The 13,504-nt window shown below is 49.5% G+C and overlaps 1 non-coding gene across 1 annotated transcript; it reads left to right on the forward strand.

Annotated features, from left to right (window-relative positions):
• The first annotated feature begins 9,823 nt into the window (after positions 1–9,823).
• On the forward strand, positions 9,824–9,896 carry TRNAK-CUU. The gene has a single exon. It is a non-coding gene; the product is annotated as a tRNA-Lys (tRNA).
• Positions 9,897–13,504: the final 3,608 nt, after the last annotated feature.

Consider the following 13,504-nt stretch of genomic DNA (forward strand, 5'->3'; position numbering starts at 1 on the left):
AGTTCCCCAGGTTAACTGTGCATTGTGCGAAGAAATATTTCGTTTCAAATCTGTAGCCTATTCATTTCATTTGGTGACTCCTCCTAGTTCTTGTGTTATGAGAAGGAGTAAATAACACTCCCTTCCTTGGTCCTTTGAAAGACGATATGTGAGCCCCCACCTCCCTGCCCCACCTCTCATGTCCAGGGAACAACAGGGATATAACAACACGGCAAACAACAAGGTTCAAAGTCAATGCACGTGGGAGAAGTATCTGCTGTTTCATTCCTTACATTCCTGTCCCACTGCATGGCCATTTCCTTTCCCTCCTTTCTGTTAAAAGCTTTTGTGTTTTGCACAGAAACATCATTTCCACAGGAGACACCCAGGAGTGGGGGCTGCATTCCTGTGCCAAACAGTCACTAGAAAGGAGGCAGACAAAGGCCTTTAAGATGAGGTTTCCATCGCTGTCAAAATATCATCTCCCTCCTTCAGCTCACTGGCAGCCTGAATTTCTTCCTTATCCTACCAGAGTCTTGTCTGGACTCAGCACTATCCAGCCCCTCTGTATGTAGTGGGCAAAACCCACAAACCTTGTCTTTAAAACAAGCCGTCCCCTTCCTTCTTAGGGAAGATTTTTCTATGATTGAAATTGAGCTTCAGTTCCCCTCTCCTAGGGGCAGGTTGGGTGTGGGGTCAGCTCCCACTGAGATCTGTTTTCACCTTTACCCCCTAACTCTGCTCCCAGCTGTCAGGCGGCTTCCAGCCCATCCACCCTGCTTACTAGCTCCATGGTCACGTGTAACCCCCTTTGCCAGCACACGTAGCCTGCAGGAAAGCTGCTCCCGCCAGCTGTGTTGGTGGTATAGTGGTGAGCATAGCTGCCTTCCAAACAGTTGACCTGGCTTCAATTCCCAACCAGTGCAATAATGGCTTTTCTCTTTTGTTGGTTCCTTGTCTGGAAGTGGTTTAATTTCAGTCACATTGTGTTACAATCACATTATCAATAGAATGAGACAATAAGTGTGTCAAAGCCGAGCAGGTCACACAGGAGGGAGTAATACAAGGGGCTGGAATGTGTCATCTGAGAAGACAGAACACTTGGAAACCTGCATCTCCCATCCCCTGGCTTCCGTGTGATGATTCCAGCTGCGTGAGCTGTTTGTACCATGTTCCTGCATGATGGGGAAATAAAGTTTTGAGTCAGTTTTTGCTCCTACAGATTCCTTTGCTGTTACAATTATATTGATATCAACAAAAGGGAAGCAAAAAAACAACAAAAAAACCCACCCAACTTGCAATACAGTTAGGGAAAGAGAAGATCAGGGGTAAGCCAAACATTTCAAAATAAAAGTTAATGCTAAAATGGGAGCCGGGGGAGAGAGATCAGGTATGTGGAGAGCCCCTTGATATTTGAAACCTACATCTACCCAGCTTTCTGAACACCTGTGAGGAGCAAGATGGAGTTGGGACATCTTCAGTCATTGATTGTCTCTCTGTGTTCTCTGTCTTTCTTCTCCCCCCATTATTCTTCTCCAGTGTCTACAGCATTCAGGAAAAGCCAGAGTTTCATAGATTCATAGACTCTATGACCGGAAGGGACCTCGAGAGGTCATCGAGTCCAGTCCCCTGCTCTCATGGCAGTACCAAATACTGTCTAGACCATCCCTGATAGATATTTAAATATTTTACTGTCTGCAGCCACAAAGCGAGAAAAATTACACTTCTGGTTCAGAGGCAGTGCACACACGTAAGAATCAATGGGCTTTTAATTCCTTAGGTTCTGCCACCATATGCTGCTTCCATTTCATTTCAATCTTTCCCCAAGATTTCTCATTGTGCACAGCAACATTACACCCTTGGGAGAGAGTGGACCAGAGGCTGCATTAATTTAACCTACAAAAACCAAACAAATAGAAATGTAGATTAGATTAGAATAGAAATGTACTCTCCAGGTTCCTCCAGCCCAGGGGTTGGCAGCCTTTCAGAAGCGGTGTGCCAAGTCTTCATTTATTCAGTCTAATTTAAGGTTTCGGGTGCCGGTAATACATTTTAATGTTTTTTAGAAGGTCTCTCTCTACAAGTCTCTATATTATATAACTAAACTATTGTTGTATTGTAAAATAAACAAGGTTTTCAAAATGTTTAAGAAGCTTCATTTAAAATTAAATTAAAATGTTGATCTTATGCCGCTGGCCTGCTCAGTCTGCTGCTGGTCTGGGGGTCTGTTCACCTAGGCTGGCAGTGGGCTGAGTGGGGCCTGCGGCCAGGACCCCAGCTGGGAAGGGTCTGGCAGCCAGAACCCCAGACCGGCAGCGGGCTGTGCAGGGCCAGCAGCCGGGACCCCAGACCAGCAGTGGCTGAGCGGCTCAGCCCACTGCCGCTCAGGGGTTCCATCCTCCGGCTCCTGCCAGCCGGAATCCCGGCTGCCGGACCCGCTCAGCCCGCCGCCGGTCTGGGGTCCCGGCTCTGCCCACGTACAGTGGGTACCTACCTTCTCCCTGGTTCTGGCCCATTCTCTTCCTCTCTCTGCACTGAGCTGAGGATGGGAATGGACTGAGCACAGGGCTGGGGATGAAGGGTCTGGCCAGGGGCTAGAATGAAGGAGGGGGCTCAGGGTTGGGGCAGAAGTTTTGGGTGTGGGGGCACTTACCTGGGGAGCTCCCATTTGGTGTGAGGGGTGCAGGTGGGAATGTGTGCAGAGGGGTGCAGGAGCTCCCGTTTGCTGCTCAGGGTGGGGGTGGGGATGTGCGGGGTGCATGGGATGTGGGGAGGCTGGGGATGTGGGAGGTGCCAGAGTCAGGGCTGGGGGCATGTGAGGGGGTGCAGGTGTCAGAGTAGGGGGTCTGGGTGTGTGTGGGGGTGCCAGAGTCAGAGCTGGGGTCGGGGGGGGGTGGAGGGGTGAAGGAGTCAACAGAGGGCGGGTAGTACAGCGCTCAGGGCAGGGGCCTGGGTGGGGTGTGGGGGTGCAAGGCTCAGGCCAGGGGCCTGGGGGGCATGGGGGGGGTCAGGGCTCCGGGCAGAGGGCTGGGTGACTGCCCCCCCGAACTCCCTTCCCCCCCGCTCCTTGTCCTGACTACCCCCTCCTGGGACCCCACTCCCTATCTAAGCCTCCCTGCCCCGTGTCCCCTGACTGCCTCCCTAGGAACCTACCCCCTACCTGTCCCCTGACTGCCCCAACCCTTATCCACACCCCCGCACTCAGACAGAACCTCCCGGACTCCCATGCCTATCTAACCGCTCCCTGCCCCCTGACAGGACCCCCCCGAACTCTGGACCCATACACCCCCCAGCCCTCTGCCTGCCACAACCACTCTCCACACCCCTACCTCCTGACAGCCCCCCCCAGAACTCCCGACTCATCCAACCCCCTCAGCTCCTTGTTCCCTGACCCCCCCCCAGAGACCCTCCCACCCTAACTGTTCCCCCAGGACCCTCCTTGATTCCTGTTCCCTGACTGCCCTGTCTCCTATCCACCCCCCCACCCCCTAACAGACCCCGGGACTCCCATGCCCCATCCACCCCGGTCCCTGACTGCCCCTCCAGAGACCCCCACCCCAACCACCCCAGGATCCCACCCCATCCAACCCACCCTGATCCCTGTCCCCGATTGCCCCCGCTTACCCCAACCCCCAGCCCCGGACCCCTTACCATGAGGCTTCCTGCTCATTCGAGCCCGGCTGCTGCGCACAGCCCCGCCCGCCTCAAAGTGCTGTGTGCAAGGCAGCAGGGCGCTGGATGAGCGGGGAGCTTCTTTCACTCCCCACAGAGCCAAACGCTGCCCCACGGGAGTGCGGAGCCCCGGCCCCCAGAGCGCTGCACGCGCGGCGGCAGGGCTCCGGGGGAAGGCAGGGGAGGGGCCGGCAAGTTGCTGTGCTGGCAGGATTTTTAATGGCACACTGGAGTCCCGGCAGGCCCCAGCGTGCCATTAAAAGTTGGCTCGCGTGCCATCTTTGGCACGCGTGCCATCGGTTGCCGACCGCTGCTCCAGCCCAACCTTCTGCTGATGCACCTCAACGCACGGCTATAAAGGGTTTGAAGCTTTCATTGCTTAAGTTCCAGGACCCTGAGGGATTTCAGCTCCCCTTTGTCCAGAGGAAACCTTCACCCCACTCACAACCAGGTTCTTGTCCATGGGATCACTGTAGGGGGGGCTGGGTCCCTGTTTGTCTAGTCTCTCTATCTAGGACAAGCCAGGGCGCCTCTACAGAAATCCCTGGCACGCCCACATCTTGAATACTGCCTGCAGATGTGGTCACCCCACCTGATAAAAGATATATTGTAATTGGAAAAGGTTCAGAAAAGGGCAACAAAAATGATTAGGGGTATGGAGGAGTTTTCATATGATGAGTGATTAATAAGACTGAGACTTTTCAGCTTGGAAAAGAGATGATAGAGGTCTTTAAAGCAATGATTGGGTTGGAGAAAGTAAACAAGGAAGTGTTATTTACTCCTCTAGACACAAGAACTAGGGGTCACCAAATGAAATGAAGAGGCAGCAGGTTTAAACCAAACAAAAGGAAATATTTCTTCACATAACACACAGTCAACCTGTGGAACCCTGGGGCACCTAGGATTGGCCACTGTAAGAAGACAGGCTACTAGGCTAGATGGACCTTTGATCTGACCCAGTGTGGCCATTCTTATGTTGTGTGCTTGTGAACTGGGGTGTATGAGCACCCAGGGCCCTCTGTGGAGCTGCCCTTCTTCTATCTCTCATGTTTCATTGACTCCAGCCTTTTCTTCTATTCAGCATCAGCATCATTGTAAACAAGCTGCCCTCACCTCCTGTCCCCTCTGAGAACCAGTGTCCCCTGTCTTGTGTAAATCACTGACCTCTCTCAGCACTGACTGCCCCTCCATGGCCTTGTCCCTCCCTCTGTGCTGATGGGACCCTTCTCTCCAGTCCTTCCTCATCAAGCAGCTCAGTGGATGGGAATCTTAGAGTCACCCTGGTGCTTTAGGAGCAGAACCCCCCCGAGCTTCCATGCAATTGGCACTTTGCCATCACTGCTCAGGACTGTAACCTGTGCAGGGAGACTGGCTGGGCCACATGCCAACTGGGCATGAGCAAAGCAGCAGAGGTGAAAGGCAAACGTGGGGAGTGAACCCAGGGCCTTATACATGCGAATCAGGCACTGTACCACTGAGCCACATCCCCAAACAGGCCTTCTTTGCTGACTGTTACGCTCAGAGCCGGCCTCTTTCCAACGCATCCAGTGGGTTATAAGCTTCATGGGAAACCCTTTCCCCCCAGTCATGCTCTCGTGCAGGTTGCTGGTTCTTAGGGGTCACTTTGCAGCAGGGCCAGATTTGATGTGTGGGGCAGAGAATGTGTGTGCCCTGGACTCAAGGTTAGCTCAAAAGAAAAAAAAAAAAAAGGCAAGGGAAAAACTGCTGGCTGGGAGCTAAATATGCAGGACAAAGGGTTGGGATTCTTCTACGCTCAGATTTGTTACGTAGCTGGCAGTCTCCCAAATGATGGTCTGTTCCTTCCCTCAAAATGCCGGCTAAGCCTCTCCTTTTCAATTTAAAGCTCCATGAAAGGAAAAAAATAATGAGGAAGAAAGCATAGAAGCTATGGATGTAGTTAAGAAAGGACTTGGAGTGATAAAAGACCAAAGGAAGGAAAGTATCAATGTTTCTGCCTGGTTTTAAACCAGGGATCTTTTGCAAGTTAGGCAAATGTGATAACCACTACACTACAGAAACCAGCTGCTGTCAATTTTGGGGCCCTTTTCTAAGGCTTTCTCAGTAGCTGCTACACCAGTTGATTTGCCTTTGAAGAACAGGGAAACAAAGGGCACCAAGAACTTATGTTTTTTGGATGAGCCAAGAAAAGGGAGTAGCATTGTCCCCCTCGGGCAGCCCCTGTTCAATTCCAGGTCAGAAAGCAAAACTCTTCTGCAAGAATATCCAAAAAATATTGTGTTTCACTTCACTTCATAAGTACAGTTGTGTGGCAATTAAATGATGACTCTAAAGTTTCATAAAAGCAAAGAACATTAAACAAAATAGTCTGGGAAATACGGATGTATCTGAGAAAATGGCTTGGAATGAAGGAAGACAAAATTGATGGGTCGAGAGAACAGGCCCTGTTTCCCCCTGGTTTGGAGCTTCTCTCACAACTACTGGAATAGCAAAGCTAAGCAAATGGGGTTCTATTGTTGCACAGGAGATTCAAGTGAGGCCATTTTCTCCAGATAGAATTAAATGGTCATGTCAGGAGTGGGATTTGAAGCCACATCTCTATGCAGAGACCAGAACACCCAAGAGATAGGGAAAAAAGAGTCTTAAAACTGGCACTTTAGACCAGTCCACCATCCTCCTGCTACAAAAAACATGACTTATCAACCCTAGTTTTCATTAATAGTTGATGAACTCTTTAGGGAGGTCGAGATGGCACATCACTTTTAACTCCTAGAGACCTTCTACAGCACAGCTGAATTTTAGACACACTCACCCGCACCTAAAGTTACACATTTCCTGGAGCTCCATGAGTTCTGTGGTGTTGTAATCTCCCTGCTCGCGTTTTAAGTGAACAAAAGATGGGTGCTGGCATTCTGAGAAAGTAATGGTGAACCTCAAAATCCTGCCCTGTGGGCCAGACAGTTAAGCAACCAGCACCCACAACCTCTACCATGATAGCATCCTATCTAGGAACAACTCACTGATCAATAGCTGGGGTGTGAAATCCTCATTTCTTTGTTGTTCTATCACTGTAGTCCCCACTTTCCTATTGCTTGTCTGTATAATCTCTGTCTGGTGCTGTGATTCTTTCTGTCTGCTGTATAATTAAATTGTTGGGTGTAAACCAATTAAGGTGGTGGGGTATAATTGGTTAGATAATCATGTTACACTATGTTAGGATTGGTTAGTTACATTTCAGTAAAATGAGTGGTTAGGGTATAGCTAAGCAGAACTCAAGTTTTACTATATAGTCTGCAGTCAGTCAGGAAGTAAGGGGGGAATGGGGATGGTGGTAGGGGAATTGGAATTATGTTTTCTAAGGGGGGGAATAGAAACAGGGAATGGGAACAGGGACACAGGCAAGGCTCTGGTGTCAGAGCTGGGAAGGGGGACACTGAGGAAGGAAATTGGAATCATTGCTTGCTGGAAGTTTTCCCCAATAAACATTGAATTGTTTGCACCTTTGAACTTTGTGTATTGCTACTCTCTGGTCATGCGAGAAGGACCAGGGAATGGGAGGGTGATAGGATAAACCCTCTAACAAGTATGTCTTTCAGGGTGTGAAAAACCCCAGAACCCCATGGTTAGATAGTGCTAAATGAAAGGAAAGATTGTTCTGTGAATGTAGCTATTACAGGGATGGAAAACCCCTCCAGTCACTGTAGCAATGGTCTTCGCCACAGTGCTATAGCAGGATTTTAAGTGTAGACAGCCTCAGAGCAAGACCAGATCTGGCTCCAGTTTGGCTCTGTGGATGCTCCGGCACTAAGACAACAGTAATGACAATATACTAATGCATCTGTAGCTGGCAGGATTTGAACCTGCGTGGAGAGACCCCAGTCAATTTCTAGTCCATTGGATTAACCAGCGGTAGTTGATTATTTTATCAAGAGCCAAATTTCTTGGTCAAGGTCTAGTCAATGTCTAGACACCAGAGAAAATAATAAGAAGTATATAGAAAGATTTTGCAGTCACTATGGGCATAACTATGATGATTGTTTCGTGTTTCACTCTATATATTTGGCACCACTGCCTTTCCCTTTAGTCTTGTAGTTTACCAAGGGTAAAACTAAACATCTCTTCAGATACCAGGGAGTGTTTGTGTTCATTCCTGCGAGCTACACAGGGGTTTCATGTAGCTGCTTTCAATCCTCCAGCTCTGCCGGGATAAGTAACATTTCAGGCTGTCACTGAACTGAAGAGGAGATCATTTTTTGACAGGTTATGCCTCCTCTTAAAAGTGTTTGTCTGGCTGGCAGCCCTGGTTCCCAGGTCTCTCCTGAGGGAAGAAAGTTTCTGTGCAAAATACTAAAACTTTTAACAGAGAGGAGGGAAAGGTGATGGCCACATGATGGGGCCAGTGTGTACGAAAACATGGTTCTTTTATGTGGGATGACTCTGAACACTGACTGATCTCCACTCCCTTGGATTTGAAGAGATGTTTAGTTTTGCACTTGGGAACCTGTAAGGCTGAAGCAATGTTATGGATGGTGACACTACGACTGAAGGGTTATTTAATGTTGTAAAAATTGTTAAAAACTCTTAGCTTAAAATGGAACTGCCTGTTATTAAAGGCTGGTTTACCCACGTCAGTTCCATAAGCTCTGCTAGATACACCCTGGATTCTCTCCTGCCTCGGTGGGAACTGGAGGGAATCGTCCCCTGCTGCCCTTGGCTCCAGGCTGGTTTTTCTGGGGAAGGGACGTGGAATTGATTTGTTTGCTGTTGAGAAGGGAGCCGGGCCAGTTCTCAGGGAACGAGAACTCCCAGCATCTTCCCAGCCCAGCCCAGGCTGCTGCCCTGTCCCAGCCTCTGTTCCCCTGGGGGCCTGCGTGTTTGACTCTAGAGCAGGCCGGGAGCAGCAGCTGAGGCAGAGGACAGCCTGGGCCGGGCAGATGCTAGGAGCAGAGCACCAGAGGCCTCTACTGGCTCCCTCCTCAGCAGCAAACAATCAGTCCCCACCCGCACCCCGGGACAGCAGCCTGGCGCCAAGGGCAGTGCCCAGTGGGGGTTTCTCTTTTTCCTCTTCCTGGGTTGAGCAGGGACCTGGGGTGTTTCTAGCAGGGCAGTTGGAACTGAATTGGGGAACCAGCTTTTAATAACAGGCAGCTCAAGTTCAGACTAATTTTGTTACAATTTTCTTTATAATGGAAAATAATTCAAAAGTAAACGGGCAGGAATGATTGGAACTCTTTTCTCCTGGGCATAGAAAGAAACGGCTTTTTGGCTTTTCATGATACGGGAGTCAGGTTCGTTCACTGTGCAGAAGCAACGTGCTCAGAAGCCTATTGTGTTTCATTTCTTAGGTTCTGCTGCCATCGTGTGACCATTTCCTTCCCCTCCTTTCTGTCCAAAGCGCAGAGCCCAGTTCCTCCAGGGAGAGAAGGACATCTTTCTTCTTTCCTTCCTCAACAGCCTCCTTCTCTAGGGAGCCCTTTGCTGGGGTCCGGGTGGGGAACAGCCGTTTCTGAGGATTAATTTCACACCATATTTGGTGTTGATATATAGATTTTACAGCCAGATTAGATCATTAGATACCTCTGCTCTGACCTGATTCAGAACAGAGTCCAGAGAATTTTATCCAGTGACTCCTACAACCACCCCAAGATCTTCTGGCTGAATGAGGAGGGTTCATTCAGAAAGTCATCGTGTTTGGATGTAAAGGTATGAAATGATGGGGAAATTGGCCCCTCTTTCAAGTTTAAATGTTGTAACTTCTACATCTAGACCGGGGTGGCCAACCTGAGCCTGAGAAGGAGCCAGAATTTCCCAATGTAACTGCCAAACGTGCACCTTTGTATGCAACTACTGAGTCAGTTGTGAACCTTCCCATCATTATCATTATCCCTTCGAAATGATGATGGTGATGGACACTTGGCTCGATATCCCAGTGTGCCCTGGACGTCTACAGGTTGCATTAGCCAATCCAACCATTCGGCACTTGCAGATGGGCACCTCTGTATTGTGCCTGAGTCTTGTACAGCTATGAAAGGCTGGTAGATGCCGATATTTTCCCCTCTTTTTAACCAGCACTAATACCAGGCCAGGCCAGGGCTGCGAAGAGAGAGAGAGCAGCAGGTTTCCCCTATTGTTTCCTGCTTGCTTTTTCTTGACTAGCTTCACCTCTGCACCAATTTGCACTTTTCCTGTGTGAGCCTGGCTAGCTCAGTTGGCAGAGCATCAGACTCTTAATCTGAGGGTCCAGGGTTCAAGTCCCTGGTCAGGTGATAAGCTTCTCACTGTGGTTGTAAAAATCTGACTTTCAGGCACCTTCTTTGGTGTTACTCTTTCTCTTCAGGATTTTGCCTTTCCTAAGAAGGGCCTTGTGGAGGGGGGATTGAAGGAGCAACTCCTTGACATCCTCTTTGTCCTTGCAGGCTGGAGGAATAAAGGCCTCTGGGCATAAAGCATGTTCCTCCCCTGCACACACAAACACCCCTAAGGAATTAGAATCACCTGCGCCTTCCCCTGTCCTGCTGGATCCTCAAATGAGGATGCTCTTCAGCCCAAACCCATGTCCCCTCTACTCCCAGTGCCCCTCAGACCCAACACTCAGTCCCTCCTATGCTCACCGCTTCTCACTCCCAACCAGAGCCTGCTCCTCTTCACCCTTCTCCTCTGTCCCAATCCACAGCCCCCTCCTATTCCCAGTGCCCCTCAATCCCAACCCACAGCAGCAGGTGCTTCAGACCCCCTCAGGAAGATTTTCTTGCAAGGTTTCATGTATGAGTCTGCATGTGGATTTTACAGTATGTTGGAAATAGGTTGGGTTGCTTGCCGAAATGATCACTTTTGGCTGGTGTTGGATTCCCAGTCTCCTTGTTATAGGGGCAGGAGAAATAAAGGGTTGTTATCCTTGATGTGTGAATCAAGGACTCAACCCTGGGTATGAACTAAATGAGCTGCCCACAGATTCTGGCAGCCACAATGAGCATTTGGTGCGAGAGCTCAGACCTGCCCCTGTCCCAGAGGGAGGGGGTCATCTGTGAGGGGCTTGGACCACTGACCTATCAGCTCTTAACTCCCAAACAATCAGTAACTCTATTATCAGTACCTGTGAGTGTAATTTAAACCATAAGAAAAACCACACTGGGCTAGACCAAAGGTCCATCTAGCTCTGTATTTTGTCTTCTGACAGTAGCCAATACCAGGTGTTCTAAAAGCATCTCAACAAGGCACCACTGGGAGTTGAACCCAGCATCTCCTGTTCACAAAACAGGTACGTTAACCAGCGTGCCTGCCTGTGACTAAGGTACAGTGTATGTTCACACCTGAGTCCTTACATCGTCACCTGGGCCTGACAAGCTTTGCTTGTGTTTCGATTCTGCAAAGCAGAGGAGCAGGTGACATTTTCCTTGCAAGCTCTCTGTGTGTGTGAATCTTTGGCCAGGTCTGCACTACAAAGTTATTTCAGCAGAATTATATTGCTCAGGTGTGTGAAAAACACACAACGCTCCCTCGGTCGGCAGCTTGTGGCTGGTGCACACACTGCAATGCCACGTCTGGCGACAAAACTGCCCTGTGTTTTGGTGACAAAATAAAATCACTTCAATGAGAAGCCTAGAGCTTTTGCCAGCAAACTTAAAGTGGCAGAGTGTCAGTGTCGATGCTGCTGTTCATTATATCACCATAACTGGCCTGTGCCAGTATCCCACAATGCCTGCTGTGAACTCGCCTGCCCTGCATTCCTGCTACAGAGCCATGGGCCCTCCTTTCATAGCTCCGGGAAGTTCTGACAGCTGAGCCTGCTGCTCTGCTCCGGCAGCCAGGAGCAAATCACTGCCGTGGATGCTGCTCTCTCCCACACTGCGAACACAGAGCAGGGTGGTGGGAACTTCCTTACATTGGGGGGGCACCGGCAACCGAACTGTGACACCCCAAGGACAGCCATTCCTTCGAGGAGGCTCTTACCTTCTAAACAGGGACGGCTGGTCTCTAGTAAAATCACTAAAAGGGAAGGAGAAAACTCGAAAGAGGTTCCTCCTGGCGCTCACGTACGTGAACCCGAATACTCCCTCAGTCCTCAAAGAGAGACCTGGAGAAGGAGACTTGCTGAAGCAAAGCCACAGTGGTCTCAGAGGTTTCCCTTGCCCCTCGCCCCTGTCCTGCCTGGCTGATGTCAGCATTGCTCTGTGAGGTCACCACCTCCCCACCACCTTTGACCAATAGTCTGAGGTCCTGCAAAAGGCCTTTGTGATGTCACTGCCACACCCCTCCCTTGCTGTGCTAATGTCCTGCCTCTGCCCAGGCACTTTGGAGGTTTGAACTAGTCCCTGTGGCTCACCCCACTCAAGGAGCGTTTGTTCTAGGCAGCAAGCCGGCTAGACAGGAAAACATCAGACGGTGCTCCCAACGCTACACTCAGTTTTTCAGAAATTAGTCGACTTTATGGCCAGAAGAGACCATTAGAGCATCTAACCTGCCCCCCTGCATATCACAGGCCTCCTGTATGACACAATAGCTACTTTTGGGGCAAACACATTCCAGAAAGGCATCTAGTCTTCATTAAATGACATCAGGAGATGGAGAATCCACCACTTTCCTTGGTAGCTTGTTCTGTGGTGAATTATCCTCGCTGTTGAATATTTGTGCCTCAGTTATAATATGTAATATGTAATATGTCTTTCCACCTTCCAGCCATTGGGTCTTGTTATGCCTTTCTCTGCTCGATTAAAGAGCCCTTTAATACCCAATCTTTTCTCTCCATTAAGATACTTCAAGACTTCAATGAAGTCACCTGCAATCTTCTTTTGATCAGCTAAACGCGTTGAGCTCTTTCAATAGCTCACGAGAAGGCATTTTTCTCCAGCCCTCAGAACATTTGGTGGCTCTTTGCTGACCCAGCTCCAATTTCACAACATCTTTTTCAAATGAGGACACCAAAACTGGAGGCTATTCCAATATCAGTCTCACTGATGCCATGTCACCTCCTGTGATGTTATTGACATAATCTGTAACTGTATAGATCACCGTTGCAACCACTATTCTATATTTGCAGCCAATATTGTAGAAAGGTTGTCATGTAAGGGGTCTGTGGAGCTGTTCTGATTGGCTGATTATAATGATGCTATCTCTAGATGTGTATCATTTTTATAGTTAAGGTTATGAATATTGGCTCTATGCTGCCGGTATTTCAAACTTGTGCTCTGCTTCCGGGGAACACTCCAGCCAGACAAGTTGGTGTCAGTTCTGCCTAGCCTGCTTGATGGCCCATTAAGGACCATCAGCTATACAATCGACCCATTGAGAGAAGGCAGATACCGGTGGAGGGACTTTGCTACAAACTGAAGCTCTATACAAAGGACTGAATGACCCATCCCAACTATGGATGTACTCCATAGACTTTATTTGGACCTGCAGAGTTTGCGGCGGAAGCTGTGCGGCTCTGTTCACGATGGCCGAGAAATGGTGCGAAATGGTTAGTTGAAAGAGTAGATAGAAAGAGGAGAGGACATTCAAAGTGGATTCAACATACCAGGAGACAGGTGGTGCACAGTGCTGCACCGTCTGCTGACAGCATGACGTCTGCTGTAGCTTTCACGGAGGAGGAGCGAGTGACGGCACACACCCAGAAACATCTGCGAGAATATTTTTGCCCCAACCCTGGGATAGCTACCACAGTGCAATGCTCCGCCACTCCATGCTAGCCTCGGTATTGTGGACGCACTTCCCCGAATTCACGTGCTTTAGTGGGGACATAACATTGAATGTATGACCTCGATGCAGGAAATTCGAATAAAATTACTTTGGGGCACTTCGGTGGCGGGTCCCGGAGCGGAAGGACTCCCTGCTGCTGAATTGCCACCGAAGACCTGGAGCGGAAGAATTTCCGGGG

The sequence above is a fragment of the Mauremys reevesii genome, linkage group 12 (genome assembly GCF_016161935.1).
Source record: "Mauremys reevesii isolate NIE-2019 linkage group 12, ASM1616193v1, whole genome shotgun sequence".
Lineage (NCBI taxonomy): Eukaryota > Metazoa > Chordata > Testudines > Geoemydidae > Mauremys > Mauremys reevesii.